Source organism: Bubalus bubalis, chromosome 10 (assembly GCF_019923935.1).
Source record: "Bubalus bubalis isolate 160015118507 breed Murrah chromosome 10, NDDB_SH_1, whole genome shotgun sequence".
In the NCBI taxonomy this organism is placed as follows: Eukaryota; Metazoa; Chordata; class Mammalia; order Artiodactyla; family Bovidae; genus Bubalus; species Bubalus bubalis.
The window spans coordinates 748,247-762,478 of record NC_059166.1 but is presented as its reverse complement, the minus strand read 5'-3'; the positions used below and the strand labels follow the sequence as shown (position 1 = coordinate 762,478).

Genomic DNA, 14,232 nt, shown 5'->3' with positions numbered 1-14,232 from the left:
CGCCTTCTGCAGGAAGGACTCCAGCAAACGGGCCTGGTTTTGGAGCTTAAGGGACATCAGTGTCCTGACGCTGTAAACCCCTGTACAGAAGACACTTTTATGCCCATATTATTTTTTGCGTTTCCCAAAGTCAAACCCTCCACAAATCCCCTGCCTCTGCTTCTGTTTATATATCATCCTTCATTTGGGCCACAGGATTTGGGAGGTGAAGAAAACCTTAAAAACACAAACTAGATTTTCCTCCAAGTCCCGACACTAACACAAGGCATCTCCACCCGCTGTGAAGTCGCAGAGCTGGCTAGGGAAGGGGTCCCTGCCTCATGGGCTGGCCAACTCCCCCAGGCCTCCACAGGTGCTGCTGTGAACCCCGCGACCCTAACCAGCCGGGAGGCTGCAGCCCCAGCCGAACCCTTCAGCAGCATCTCCACACAGAAGCTGTGCCTTCACAGCAGAAGTGCAAGGATTTCGTTTGGATTAAAGGCCTCAGACGGGCTCACATTTGAAAGTGCTGGCTTCAGGCCCTGTCGGCAGAGAAGGGCTCGAGAGGGCCTGACAAGCCTCGCTGCCGCCCGGAGGCCACCTTGGGGTCACAGGTTTCAGGAAAGCAGCTCCCCCGACGGAGTTTCGCCCTCCACGGGGAGTGACCAGCCTCTCCTGCGGGCGCGGCACCCCGGTCAGATCGCGGCCGCCGCAGCCGCCGTCCTGACCGTCCAGGCCCCACGCAGGGCCCCTGGCTCGGGTCACACTCCCGGTCGAGGAGCCCAGGGTTCTCAGGATGGGTCTGGGCGGCGGTTTCTGAACTCCCTGCTGGCAGCCTGCAGTGAGCCAGGGCCCAGCTCTCTGAAGGCTCGCATGCTGTCATCCCATTACTTCTCCAGCGCCTCTAATCCAGGACAAACATCCCCACATCCTTCCAGTTTGCCGAGACCCGCATGTGGAAATGTTCTGTGGGCGTCCTCTGGCTTCTCCAGGTGAACGTTCCCAGAACTTGGCCCCAGCCACGCGCACTGGGGAGGGCTCTGGCCCAGGGGGGCTCTGTGGACAGGTCTGCCTGGGGTGGCCTCACCCAGACGGCGTGGTGCCAGACGGGGGCCCAGGGACAAGCGCGTCCTGGACCGGCCCCTCGGCAGCCCTGCAAGACCAGCCTGGGGCAGGGTCCACCAGCGCGGGGCAGGGTCCACCAGCGCGGGGCAGTCCCCACGAAATCCTTGCGCTTGCTGCCGCTGTAAAGGCACAGCTTCTGTGTGGAGATGCTGCTGAAGGGTTCGGCTGGGGCTGCAGCCTCCCAGCTGGTTAGGGTTGCGGGGTTCACAGCAGCACCTGTGGAGGCCTGGGGGAGTTGGCCGGCCCATGAGGCAGGGACCCCTTCCCTGGCCAGCTCTGCGACTTCACAGCGGGTGGAGATGCCTCGTGTTAGTGTCGGGACTTGGAGCGTGGGGACAGTTGGCGGTGGGATGTCCCCAGCCCAGGTGTCCTGGCGAGGACGGGACTCCAGGGGTCTTGCCCTCCCACCCAAAGCAAGCCGGCATGGTTATTAGACTGAGTCTGATCCAGGAGCCGGGGGCTCCGGCGGGCCAGTGACAGCCTCCCCATGATGGGCCAGGGACCTGCTGCTTTCCACCCGGGGGAGGCCTGCAGGGAGGGGGCTATTAACAGGTGGGTTTGGCTCCAAGACACTTTAGGGTCTGCAGGGCGAGGCCAAGAGGGACGGACCCTGCTGCTCAGGGTTGGCATGCAGGTGAGGGTGTGGGGGTTGATTGGGGGGTCCTGGGTGTAGATGAGATTAGGGTGCCAAAGCGGGTCTGGGTGCAGAGGACCTGGATGTTGGGAGGTCTGGGTGTGGGGGGCATGGGAGGGTTGTGGGGAGGAGGGGTCTGGGCGGTGTCTGGTTGGGTGGGGGTGGGAGGGGTCTGGGTCGGGGGTGGAGGCTGCTCTGACTCTCATGACGCAGGGCTCAGGGTGCTTCCTGCTTGGAAGGAAAGGGTCCAGAAGTGTCCAGACCCCACCTGCACGGGTGTGAGCCAGCGGCTCAGTAGCTCGTGCAGACCCAGGCCCGCGTGCCCACCCCACATCCCACACTTGCAGACGTGGCCGCGCTGCGTCCCAGCCTCCCATGCAGACGCACAGACTTGCTTCAAGACCCCGCGGTGCCGCATTATCCAATGTCTCCAGAAAAGCAGAACTCTCATGGGCCGGAAATCTCCAGAGAGAGGAGCGTGGTGACCTTGACCCGCCTAAACTTCACCTATCTCAATGACAGGGTCCAAGTTCAGAAGTGGAACTTCCAAGTGGATGATCAACTTTATGGGCTGTTGCAAACTATCCCTACCGTCAGTGGCCACACACACACAGAACATACTGCTGCATAAAAATGCTGGACTGAGATAATTACTCACATATTTTAACAAGTAGAGAATCTTCTGTCACAGAACCCAAGAATTCTGTTTTTGTTTTGAAAGAGAAAAAACTTACGGAACCAGATTCACTGGTAGGAGGTCCTGCTCCACAGTCCTGCACTCAGGTCCCAGCAAACATGGAAAGAGGAGACTGCAAAAACCAAATTCAGGGACAGAGCAGTGGAGAGAGGGCAAAGGAAAGACTGACCATGCTTCTCAACCAAAAACAAGTCAGAAAATTAAAATTATAAACACACTTAAATTGAACCCTGAGGCAGAGCGTTGAATAACAGCTGGAAGATAAATGCATTCCAGATCAATTTGAAATAAATAATAATGATAATTTAAAATATGTACGCTTATAATCCACAAAGAGAAGAATGGACAATAGCAAAATGAAAAGCAAGAAACATTTTACAAATTGCAATGAAATATAAGAAGTTAGATATGCTAAAGAACATACTGCAAATTTAAAAATACTAGAAAAAAATGCAGAATACTGCCTGCTGAGACAAAACATTTGAAAGAAGTTCATTAGAATATAATATTAAAGAACCATCCAAATTTCAGCTTAGAGAGACCAATTGATTTAAAAATATAAAAGGTCAGTTAAGAGACACAGATGATACTTTAAGAGGTTCAAAGCATACGCTGCTGTGTGGCGGAACCGCATCGTGGTGTCAAGCGATCCTCCTTCAATTAGAATAAATAAAGTTTAAAAAACATGTCTGAGAGAATCCAGAGCAAACAATAAAGGCAGTTTGAGAGAAACAATACTTAAGGGGTAAAGGCAGCAAATTCAGCAGCAGCAGATACCAGGAAGCAGCAATATGTCCAAAGTGCTAATAATAAAATTAGTATGTTAATACTATATCAATCCAAAAATGTATATCAAGCTAACCTATCATTTAAGAGTGATGGCAAAAATGAAGACATTTTCAGATACACAAAGACCAAGAGATATTATCGCTTTCAGTATCTCACTGGAAAACATGATATTATGAAAAACAGCCTTTCAGCAAGAGAAGGTAACCCAGAGGAAGAAACAAGATACAAGAAACAGACACAGAAAGTGATCGAACTCCAGACGGTAACACAGCTCTTCACACGACATCAGCTCTTGGAATCTTTCTTCTTGTCCATGTACAAACGGAGATATGGAGTAACCCCAGGTTTTTTCATTAAACTGTATAACCAAGTATATAAATGACAATGTTAAGGGTAATCGTTAAAATAGGAACTACATTCTTCAGATTCCAACCAAGACTGAGAAAAATATTTAAAAATCAAACTTGCAGAGGCAGAATGGGAAACAAAAGAATCAAAGTCCAATAAGAAAAACAGCAAAATTCACTTGTAAACGTTTTCTATTAGTCGTCCACAGTATCATGAATGTAAATTCTCCAGTTGAAAGGCAGTAACTATGAACTTAAGAAACGCAGCTAGAGAGACTGAAAGCAGACAGGTGAGAAAGTTACGCCACATGTGTATTAACGGGTGTGAGGTTTGTTTAGTACTGTTGATGTAAAAGAAAGTTAATTTAACTCCAAAAACATAAGTGGGGAATAAAATTGAATGAAAAATAACAACACAAAGTAAAATCCTTGGGAAGATCACAAGCTTTACACACAGACTGCATCCGATGCCTGATGCAGAAGCTGGAAGGGCTGCAAGGAGACACTGAAGCAGCAGATTTTAACTCACCCCCATTATAAACCCACAGATCAAAGGCCAATATATGTTAAGTTTTAGAAGATCTGAAAAGAAGCATCAAATTTGATCCAAAAGATATGACATAGTAGATATTAAGCAGAATCCTGTACATATAATTCATGCATATCTTTTCCAGAAACACACGGACACCTTATGATAATTGATTGGAAAGCAGGTTACTGTGCCAGGGGCTAGGTCGATATCATACAAATCATAACCTTTGTAAATGATTCATCAGAAATCACATTTGGAAACATTTAAAAAATGCATTCCTAAGTAATTCATTGACTACAAAGGAATTTGTTATAGAAATTTTTTAAATAATTAAAAATTAAATAAAAGAAGTACTTCATGCCAAAACTGAAACAAAACCAATGTTGGAGAGAAATCTGTAGCTTTAAATGCGAATGTTAAGAGAAAAAAGTCTTAAATAAATAAGTGAAAGATTCAACACTATAAGCAATAAGCTTAGGAAAGTACAAATGAATGATACTAAACGTAGAAGGAAAGGGAAAAAGACAAGAGCAAAAACTAGAGAGTACGTTAAGAGACCCGAGTGAGGCCAAAGGCTGCTCCGCTGAAACGACTAACGCTCCAGTGCCCTTGCCTGCAGCAGCCCCACCTCGGACGGAGCGAGGAGAGAGGCAGACATCCCTGAGACAGCAGCAAGCACCCGAGGCAGCGCAGGAGGACTCGTCCCTCTGCCTCACGGCAGCTCTGTGGACTCTCTCTCTGCAAAGCCCCACTCTCAACCCGAACTCCACACACCTCTTCTGCCACCAAACCTGAGAGGGTGACCACCACCGGTGCGCTCTCGAGTACGCCTGCAGCGCACAGCACGCGGGCTCCTGTGCCTTTAAAAGGAAAGCGTGCCAACCAGTGAGGCAAAATTCCAGTGTAAAATGGCCTTAACAGGTTAAAAGTTCAGATACGGAGGTACTGGCAGGAAGTGTACTGACATGTAGATTTATTTTGAAATGCATCAAAAATCAGATGAGTGGATAAAGAGGAAGATAGACGGAGAGTTATGTGATGAAGCAAATATGGTAAAATATCAATCACAGAATCTAAATAGTGGGAATTCAACTGCTTCCTGCAAACTCTCTCAACTTTGATCATATTAGAATAGGCTCATAATAATGCCGGACACCGTAGCAGCCTCTGTCTTCGATGAAGGTATCTGGTTACCCACTCTTAACATCCTCTCAAAGCTTTGATGAAAATCAATTATTTTAGGCTTAGGGTTTCCATAAAAGAAATGAAAACTTTATCTTCTACTTTGTGTGTAATTTGCCACAGATCCTCAGATGAGGTCTGTCAACACAGACAGTATTACTTGGCTGTCATTCATCACAATAGTGCCACCTGGGGTTCCATGTGACAGTGACCAGATTGGCCCTTGGCAACAAATAGCGATTATATAAAAATGTATCAACATTAACTTTGTGAGTCAAATTACTGTGGGGTTTTCTTCAGGTCCTGATAAGCTCTAGTTAGTTAAAAACCACGTGCTAATAGGATCTAGTGCCATTCATGGGGTCTCTCTGGAGGCAGGAGGAAGTTAACGCCGAGTGACCTCTCGGTGAACCCGCGGCCCCCTGGATGAAACCACCAACCTGGATGCTGGAGCAGCAGCAGTGAGCCTCTCCCACAGACGGGCACACACATTGACCCCCGCAGGATGGGGCCCCCTGCTCAGTTCAGTTCACTTCAGTTGCTCAGTCGTGTTTGATTCTTTGTGACCCCATGGACTGCAGCACGCCAGGCTTCCCTGTCCATCACCAACTCCCTGGAGCTTGCTCAAACTCACGTCCATCCATTTAAAGATGTCATCCAACCATCTCATCCTCTCAACCCCTTCTCTCACCTTCGATCTTTCCCAGCATCAGGGTCTTTAGATGGGTTGGCTTTCACATCATGTGGCCAAAGTATTGAAGCTTCAGCATCAATCAATATTCAGAACTGATTTCCTTTGGGACTGACTGCTTTGATTTGCCTGCAGTCCAAGGGACTCTCAAGAGTCTTCTCCAACACCACACTTCAAAAGCATCAATTCTTCGGCTCTCAGCCTTCTTTATGGTTCAACTCTCACATCCATACATGACTATGGGAAGAACCACAGCCTTGACTAGACGGACCTTTGTCGGCAAAATAATGGCTCTGTTTTTTAATATGCTTTCTAGGTTGGTCATAGCTTTTCTTTCAAGGAACAAGCATCTTTTAATTTCACATTGCACTCACCATCTGCAGTGATTTTGGAACCCCCCCAAAATAGTCTCTCACTGTTTCCATTGTTTCCCCATCTATTTGTCATGAAGTGATGGGACCGGATGCCATCTTAGTTTTTTGAATGTTGAGTTTCAAGCCAGCTTTTTCACTCTCCTCTTTCACTTTCAAGAGGCTAGCTCCTCTTCACTTTCTGCCATAAGGGTGGCGTCATCTGCATATCTGAGGTTATTGATATTTCTCTCAGCAATCTTGTTTCCAGCTTGTGCTTCATCCAACCCAGCATTTCACATGATATACTTACTCTGCATAAAAGTTAAATAAGCAAGGTCACAATATACAATCTTGAATTACTCCTTTCCCAACGTGGAACCAGTTCATTGTTCCATGTCCGGTTCTAACTATTGCTTCTTGACCTGCATACAGATTTCTCAGGAGGCAGGTAAGGTGGTCTGGTATTCCCATCTCTTGAAGAATTTTCCAGTTTGTTGTGACCCACATAGTCAAAGGCTTTAAGATAGTCAATGAATCAGAGACAGATTTTTTTTTTTTTTTTTTGGACCTCTCTTGATTTTTCTATGATCCAACGGATGTTTGCAATTTGATCTCTGGTTCCTCTGCCTTTTCTAAATCCAGCTTGAACATCTGGAAGTTCTTGGTTCATGTACTGTTGAAGCCTAGCTTGGAGAATTTTGAGCATTACTTTGCTAGCATGAGAGATGAGTGCAATTGTGTGGTAGTTTGAATATTCTTTGGCATTGCCTTTCTTTGGGATTGGAATGAAAACCGACCTTTTCCAGTCCTGTGGCCACTGCTGAGTTTTCCAAATTTGCTGGCATACTGAGTGCAGCACTTTCATAATATCATCTTATAGGATTTGAAATAGTTCAACTGGATTTCCATCACCTCCACTAGCTTTGTTCATAGTGATATTTCATAAGGCCCACTTGACCTTGCATTCCAGGATGTCTGGCTCTAGGTGAGTGATCACACCATTGTGATTATCTGGGTCGTGAAGCTCTTTTTTGTACAGTTCTTCTGTGTACAGAAGAACTTAGGTCCATACCATTTCTGTCCTTTATTGTTCCCATCTTTGCATGAAATGTTCCCTTGGTATCTCTAATTTTTTTTTGAAGAGATCTCTAGTCTTTCCCATTCTGTTGTTTTCCTCTATTTCTTTGCATTGATCACTGAGGAAGGCTTTCATATCTCTCCTTGCTATTCTTTGGAACTCTGCATTCATATGGGTATATCTTTCCTCTCCTCCTTTGCCTTTTGCTTCTCTTCTATTCTCAGCTATTTGTAAGGCCTTCTTAGACAACCATTTTGACTTTTTGAATTTCTTCTTCTTGGGGATGGTCTTGATCACTGCCTCCTGTACGCACCTCCATCCATAGTTTTTCAGGCACTCTATCAAATCTAATCCTTTGAATCTATTTGTCACTTCTACTGTATAATCGTACAGGATTTGATTGGTGATGTCTGTGTAGAGTCTTCTCTAGTGTTGTTGGAAGAAGGTGTTTGCTTTGACCAGTGCATTCTCTTGGCAAAATTCTGTTAGGTTTTTCCCTGCTTCATTCTGCACTCCAAGGCCAAATTTGACTGTTACTCCAGGTATCTGACTTCCTTTTTGCATTCCAGTTCCCTGTAACAGAGAAGGAAATGGCAACCCACTCCAGTACTCTTGCCTGGAAAATCCCATGGACGGAGGAGCATGGTAGGCTACAGTCTATGGGGTCGCAAGAGTCGGACACAACTGAGTGACTTCACTCACTCCCTATAATATAGAGGACATCTTTTTTGGGTGTTAATTCTAGAAAGTCTTGTAGGTCTTCATAGAACTGTTCAACTTCAGCTTCTTCAGCATTAGTGGATGAGACATAGATTTGGATCACCATGATACTGAATGGTTTGCCCTGGAAATGATCAGAGATCATTCTGTCATTTTTGAGATTGCACCCAAGTACTGCATTTCAGACTCTTTTGTTGACTATTAGGGCTTCTCCATTTCTTCTAAGGGATTCTTACCCAGAGTAGTAGTTGTAATGGTCATCCGAATTAAATTCACTCATTCCAGTCCATTTTAGTTCACTGATTTCTAAAATGTTGATGTTCACTATTGCCATCTCCTGATGGCAATTTACCTTGATTCATGGACCTAACTTCCCAGGTTCGTATGCAACATTGTTCTTTATAGCATCGGACTTCACGTCCATCACCAGTCACATTCACAACATGTGTGGTTTTTGCTTTGGCTCAGCCTCTTCATTCTTTCTGGAGCTATTTCTCCATTCTTCTCCAGTGGCATATTGGGCACTTACTGACCTGGGGGGTCCATCTTTCCATATCATTTTTTTTTTTTTTTTTTGCCTTTTCATACTGTTCATGGGGTTCTCAAGGCAATAATACTGAAGTGGTTTGCCATTGCCTTCTCCAGTGGACCACATTTTGTCAGAACTCTCCACCATGATCCGTCCTTCTTGGGTGGCCCTACATGGCATGGCTCATAGTTTAATTGAATTAGACAAGGCTGTGGTCCATGTGATCAGTTTGGTTAGTTTTCTGTAATTGTGGTTTTCATTCCATCTGCCCTCTGATGGATAAGCATAAGAGGTTTGTGGAAGCTTCCTGATGGAAGGGATTACCTGTGGGGGAAACTGGGTCTTGCGCTGATGGGCAGTAAATAGTAGATGGTAATCCAATTTCTGTTGATGGGTGCTCCCTCCCTGTAGTTTGGCCTGAGGCCAGACTATGATAGGGCTAATAAGCCCTCCTTACTTTAACATGCAGCACCTCCCAGGACTGTTGTTTTCAGTGCCCCTGACACTGCAGCAGGCCACTGTCCACCCACACCTCTGCCAGAGACTCCTGGACACCCACAGCAAGTCTGGCTCAGTCTCCTGTAGGGTCACTGCTCCTTTCTCCTGGGTCCTTGCGTGCACAAGGTTTTGTTTGTGCCCTCCAAGAGTCTGCTTCCCCAGTCCTGTGGAAGTTCGGTAATCAAATCCCACTGGCCTTCAAAGTCAAATTCCCTGGGGGTTGTCAGTCCCTTTGCCATATCCCCAGGTTTGGAAATCTGTTATGGGTCCTAGAGTTTTCATAACAGTGCAAGGATTTCTTTGGTGTGGTTGTTCTCCAGTTCATGGGTCATCTGCTCGGTGGCTCTGTGGTGGGCTAATGGCGACCTCCTCCAAGAGGACTGATGCCACGAGCCCGCCTCCCAGGTCTGCTGCAGCCAGAGTCCCTGTCCCCATGGCACCACTGCCAGCCTGTGCCTCCACAGGAGACACTCAAAGGCAGGTCGGGCTCAGTCTTCTTTGAGCCCTCCAAGCATCTCTGGTGGGTATGAGGTTTGATTCCAAATGTGATTTTGCCCATCCTACCATTTTGCTAGGGTCTCTCCTTTGGCCTTGGATGTGGGGTATCTTTTTTTGGTGGGATCCCACATTCTCGTGTTTATGGTTGTTCAGACCCCCTTCTGGATGCAGGCAAACAGGGCTTGGACCATCTGAGTGACTGACAGGTTGTTGGCAGAACTGAGACTCAACCCCAAGTGGACAGCCAGTGTGCCCCGGACAGGACGCCATGACCGTTGCTTCTGAGCTTGTTTGAAAGGCAGGTCTCTGGCCCGCCCAGAGCCACTGAATTAGAGCTGCCTTCCAGATCCCAGGTACTTGCAAGGCACTGAACTCTGAGAAGTGCTGGCAGACCCAGTCCCTTAACCACGCCACCAGGAACAGTGTGTGGGCAGAACCAGCTGGCAAAGCTGACTCAACAGGAATGCAGGCCTGCCCCCAGGAGTCTGGATTCAGTAGGACTGAGTGGGAGGGGTGGGAAGGAGGAGCCTGCATCCAATACGTTCCCTCCCATGGGAACAGCATGCCGGTCCAAGGGCCACACCTGGAGAACCGCTGCTCTGTGGCACTGCCCCCCGATATGGCCTCTGGTGCCTCGCCTACGTGTCAGGCACAGTGCTACTAACAGCTTCCCAGCTGTTAAACCGACAGGCGATGCTTCCGGAAACTAACTCCATGGTGCACATTTGCACTTGTATAACACTATCCTGTTTTCAGTAGAATTGCAATTTCTCTGCAAATATGCGGTATTTCATCTGACCTAAAAATTGAAATGCTACAACTTTACAAGCTGAACCTGGGGGACGTCCAAGCACTAATTTTTCCATTTTAATCAGAACTCCTTTGCTTGGAGAAGACTGGCACACATCGGGACATGGGTGATCTCCAGGGAGATGACTGTCAGCACGCATGTGATAATCCTCGTGTGGTCACACCCTCTGCCCTACACAACACTGAGCAACTGCAAATCCCAACCATTCACATGCTGACAGGACTTGAACTAAGTGATCAGAAAAGAAAGTCCAGGGGCCTTGTTGGTGCCTGTTGTTGTTCAGTGCTCAGTGATGTCTGACTCTCTGCCACCCACCCATGGACTGCAGCACCCCAGGCTTCCCTGTCCTTCACCATCTCCTGGAGCTTGCTCAAACTCATGTCCATCAAGTCAGAGATGCCATCCAACCATCTCATCTTCTGTCATCCCCTTCTCCTCCTGCCCTCAGTCTTTCCCAGCATCAAGGTCTTTTCAAATGAGTCAGCTCCTGGCATGAGGTAGCCAAAGTACTGGAGCTTCAGCTTCAGCATCAGTCCTTCCAATGAATATTCAGGACTGATTTCCTTTGGGTTTGACTGGTTTGATCTCCTTGCAGTCCAAGGGACTCTCAAGAGTCTTCTCCAACACCACAGTTCAAAACATCAATTCTTCAGTGCTCAGCTTTCTTTATAGTCCAACTCTCACATCCATACACGTCTACTGGAAAAAACCACAGCTTTGACTAGATGGACCTTTGTTGGCAAAGTAATGTCTCTGCTTTTTAATACACTGTCTAGTTTTGTCATAGCTTTTCTTCCAAGGAGCAAGCGTCTTTTAACTTGGTACCTATCTTAATGGAATTTTAATTTGGAATTAAATGAAATTTTAATTTGGTGCATGTCTTAATGGAAAAGAATAAGTAACTTTTCCAAGTATCTGAATTTACCATCTCTAACTCCTGCCTTCCCTTGTAATTGCAGAAGCCCAAAGATGACAAGACATTGTGCCATATGAAGAGCAAGCCTGCCTCAGTGAAGGAGAGGTGCAGTGATTCCAAGAAGTAAAAGAAGCAATAGGACCAGTGAATTTGCAGAATCATGTTCACAGGACAAGAATGCAGCTGGTACAGATAAAGATGGGCAAAGTAGGTAAAAACACAGTTCTTACGGGATAGCTGTAAACCTACAGTTGCCATGTTCAAAAAGTACACCTCTTTCATACTAAAGAATCCGTCTGCAATGTGGGAGACCTGGGTTCAGTCCCTGGGTTAGGAAGATCCCCTGGAGAAGGGAAAGGGTACCCACTCCAGTATTCTGGCCTAGAGAATTCCACAGACTATACAGTCCATGGGGTTGCAAAGAGTTGGACACGACTGAGCGACTTTCACTTCACTTCACACTAAATCTTGTGGCACCTGCGTCACTTGATTGCTCAGAAGTGGGCTGAATACCATGGGCCAGGCGCGTTCCTTCTAAGGGGACACACCAGGAGAGAGCCAGACGCTGGCACACGTGGGACGGCGGGATGGGGGAGCCGCTAACAAACCGAGTTACTGAGGCCATGGTTGACTGCAGCAGCCACAGAAACGGGCTCGCAGCAAACAAGCTCGCGGAAAACTGTTTAGTTCGACTCGAGGGTGTTTATAGGTGAGGACGCTGTGGCCACATCGGCAGGTCACTAACAACAAGGAGACCTTTTCCTCGACTCCTGATGCTTGCACAAGCGCCACTGATAATATCTGCTCAAATGTTGTTAAGAGTCAGTAATTCAAAGTGACCCATGAATTAGTAATTCAGAGTGACTGAAGGGTCAGTCAGTAGTCGTCCTGGAACAGTCACAAGTAAGACTATTTCAAAAGAAGTTGAGAAAACACGGATTCGGGACGACCTGAAGTGGAATCCACGAAGTCGTGTCACAGCTGATGGTGGTGAAACGTGTGGAGGGAAAGACAACACCTCTGAGAACATGCAGTGTGTGAGGCAGGGGCGCTCTGCCAGCAGGGACTCTGCAGAAGGTGCGGTGAGCTACGCCATCTCCGCGCAGTGCGGTGATGATGAGGAACTTGCCACCCTGGTTTCTGACCATCCACAGGGCGGCGGAGTCTGGAGGAGACACAAGCTGAGCACTGACTTAATCCCTGTAACAGCTCAGCAGCTTAGCACCCGTGAAGCGTTACTGCAGCTGTTGAGCTCACAATGCAGACAGTTTTCTAAATGAGAACTGCTTTCCACCATGTTTATCAAACACTGAAGGACTGTAGAATTAGCTTGATACTGTGTCTTAATAAATCTAGCCTGAAATTACAGGGCAAAACAACACTTAGAGGCCAAAGTTATGCTGCGCTAAAGTCATTTTGATGACAACAGACGCCTGCATCAAAAGTGACAGAGAGCTTGTCTGCTCCCTGTGCTGTCAGAGTCCAAACACAGAGAGAGCGCTCCACTCCCGAATGCGTGAAGCAGAGAGACTTCCTAAGCTCAGCCCACAGCAGCAGCTCCAGCAGTGTTCTTCAGGCCTCGGTGCAAGGGCAGGAGAAATTTCCACATTTCAAAGTCCATTTGGTCGCATGTGAAGAGATCCTACCTAACCTTCAACTGGAGGTGATTAATATGCTCACTTAATGAAACATTAACAGACCAATATCACGAGTAAAATCTAATGGGATTCTATGACTACTTGCCAAGCGATGAATATGCTCAATTAAAAGCAAATGCTTGTGGGTTGATATCAGTGTTTGGTAATACCTATCTGGGTGAAAAGACATTTTCAAAGATGAAATACATAGAATTTCATAATAGATAAGCATTAACAGATGAACATTTGCAATTAATTTTGATATAAGGAATGTTAACTTTGAACTCCACATTAAAAAAATATTATGCCTCCCAAAAATCTTATTTGATTCTTCTCATCTGCAGATCCTGTATTACAACGAAAACTGCACTCAATTTTACAATTATATTTTCAAAGTCACTGGTGAAACACTGCTGAGATCTATTTCCTTTCTTCTTATGTAAGTACATACATAACATCCTCAGTTCTCCTCCTGGCTCACGCCTAAAATATTTTCTTTCTAGCCCTTTACCAAAAAAAGTTTGCTAACCTTTGCTCTGGATCACCTTAGTCCCCAAATTATACTTAGTGTGTTTAGGTAATGCCTCTATCTGTCATCATCATCCGTGTGGATGAATGGATAGATGGATAACTTCCTGTTTTGCAGTCTTCACACAACGATCCGTGGCTGTTAGTCTGCTGCTATCAGTGAAAGGGACGTGGAGCTGTTCTGAATGCCGATGTTGGGAAAGCAGGCCCTGGTCAGGGTTCCCCACACCCAGAGGACTAGAGGCGGCAGCTTACATTATTTATTACAAGGGCCTTCAATCCAAATTACAGCAAAAGTAGCTTCGCTGAGCACATACAAAATATTATGCTATTTCATTTCACATAGAGAAGCAGCAGGACCAACGCAATACACATTTTAAGACTGCCCTTCCAGCGGCGGCTCAGATGGTGAGGGATCTGCCTGCAGTGCAGGAGACCCAGGCTGGATCTCTGGGTCGGGAAGATCCCCTGAGAAGGGAATGGCAACCCACTCCAGTGTTCTTGCCTAGAGAATCCCATAGACGGAGGAGCCTGGTCGGCTACAGTCCATGGGGTCACAAAGAGTTGTACACGACTGAGCGACTAACACTTTCACTTCACTTTCCAATGGCAAAGCTCACTGTTTTGTCAAACTACAATGTCTTCTCATGAAATGTGAAAAATCTACACCCAGAACACTTGAAAATGT

The 14,232-nt window shown here is 46.7% G+C and overlaps 1 protein-coding gene across 3 annotated transcripts in view; it reads right to left on the bottom strand.

Moving 5' to 3' along the window:
- WDR27 (WD repeat domain 27) overlaps positions 1-14,232 on the bottom strand; it is a 167,745-nt gene that overhangs the window by 33,158 nt on the left and 120,355 nt on the right. The window lies entirely within an intron of this gene.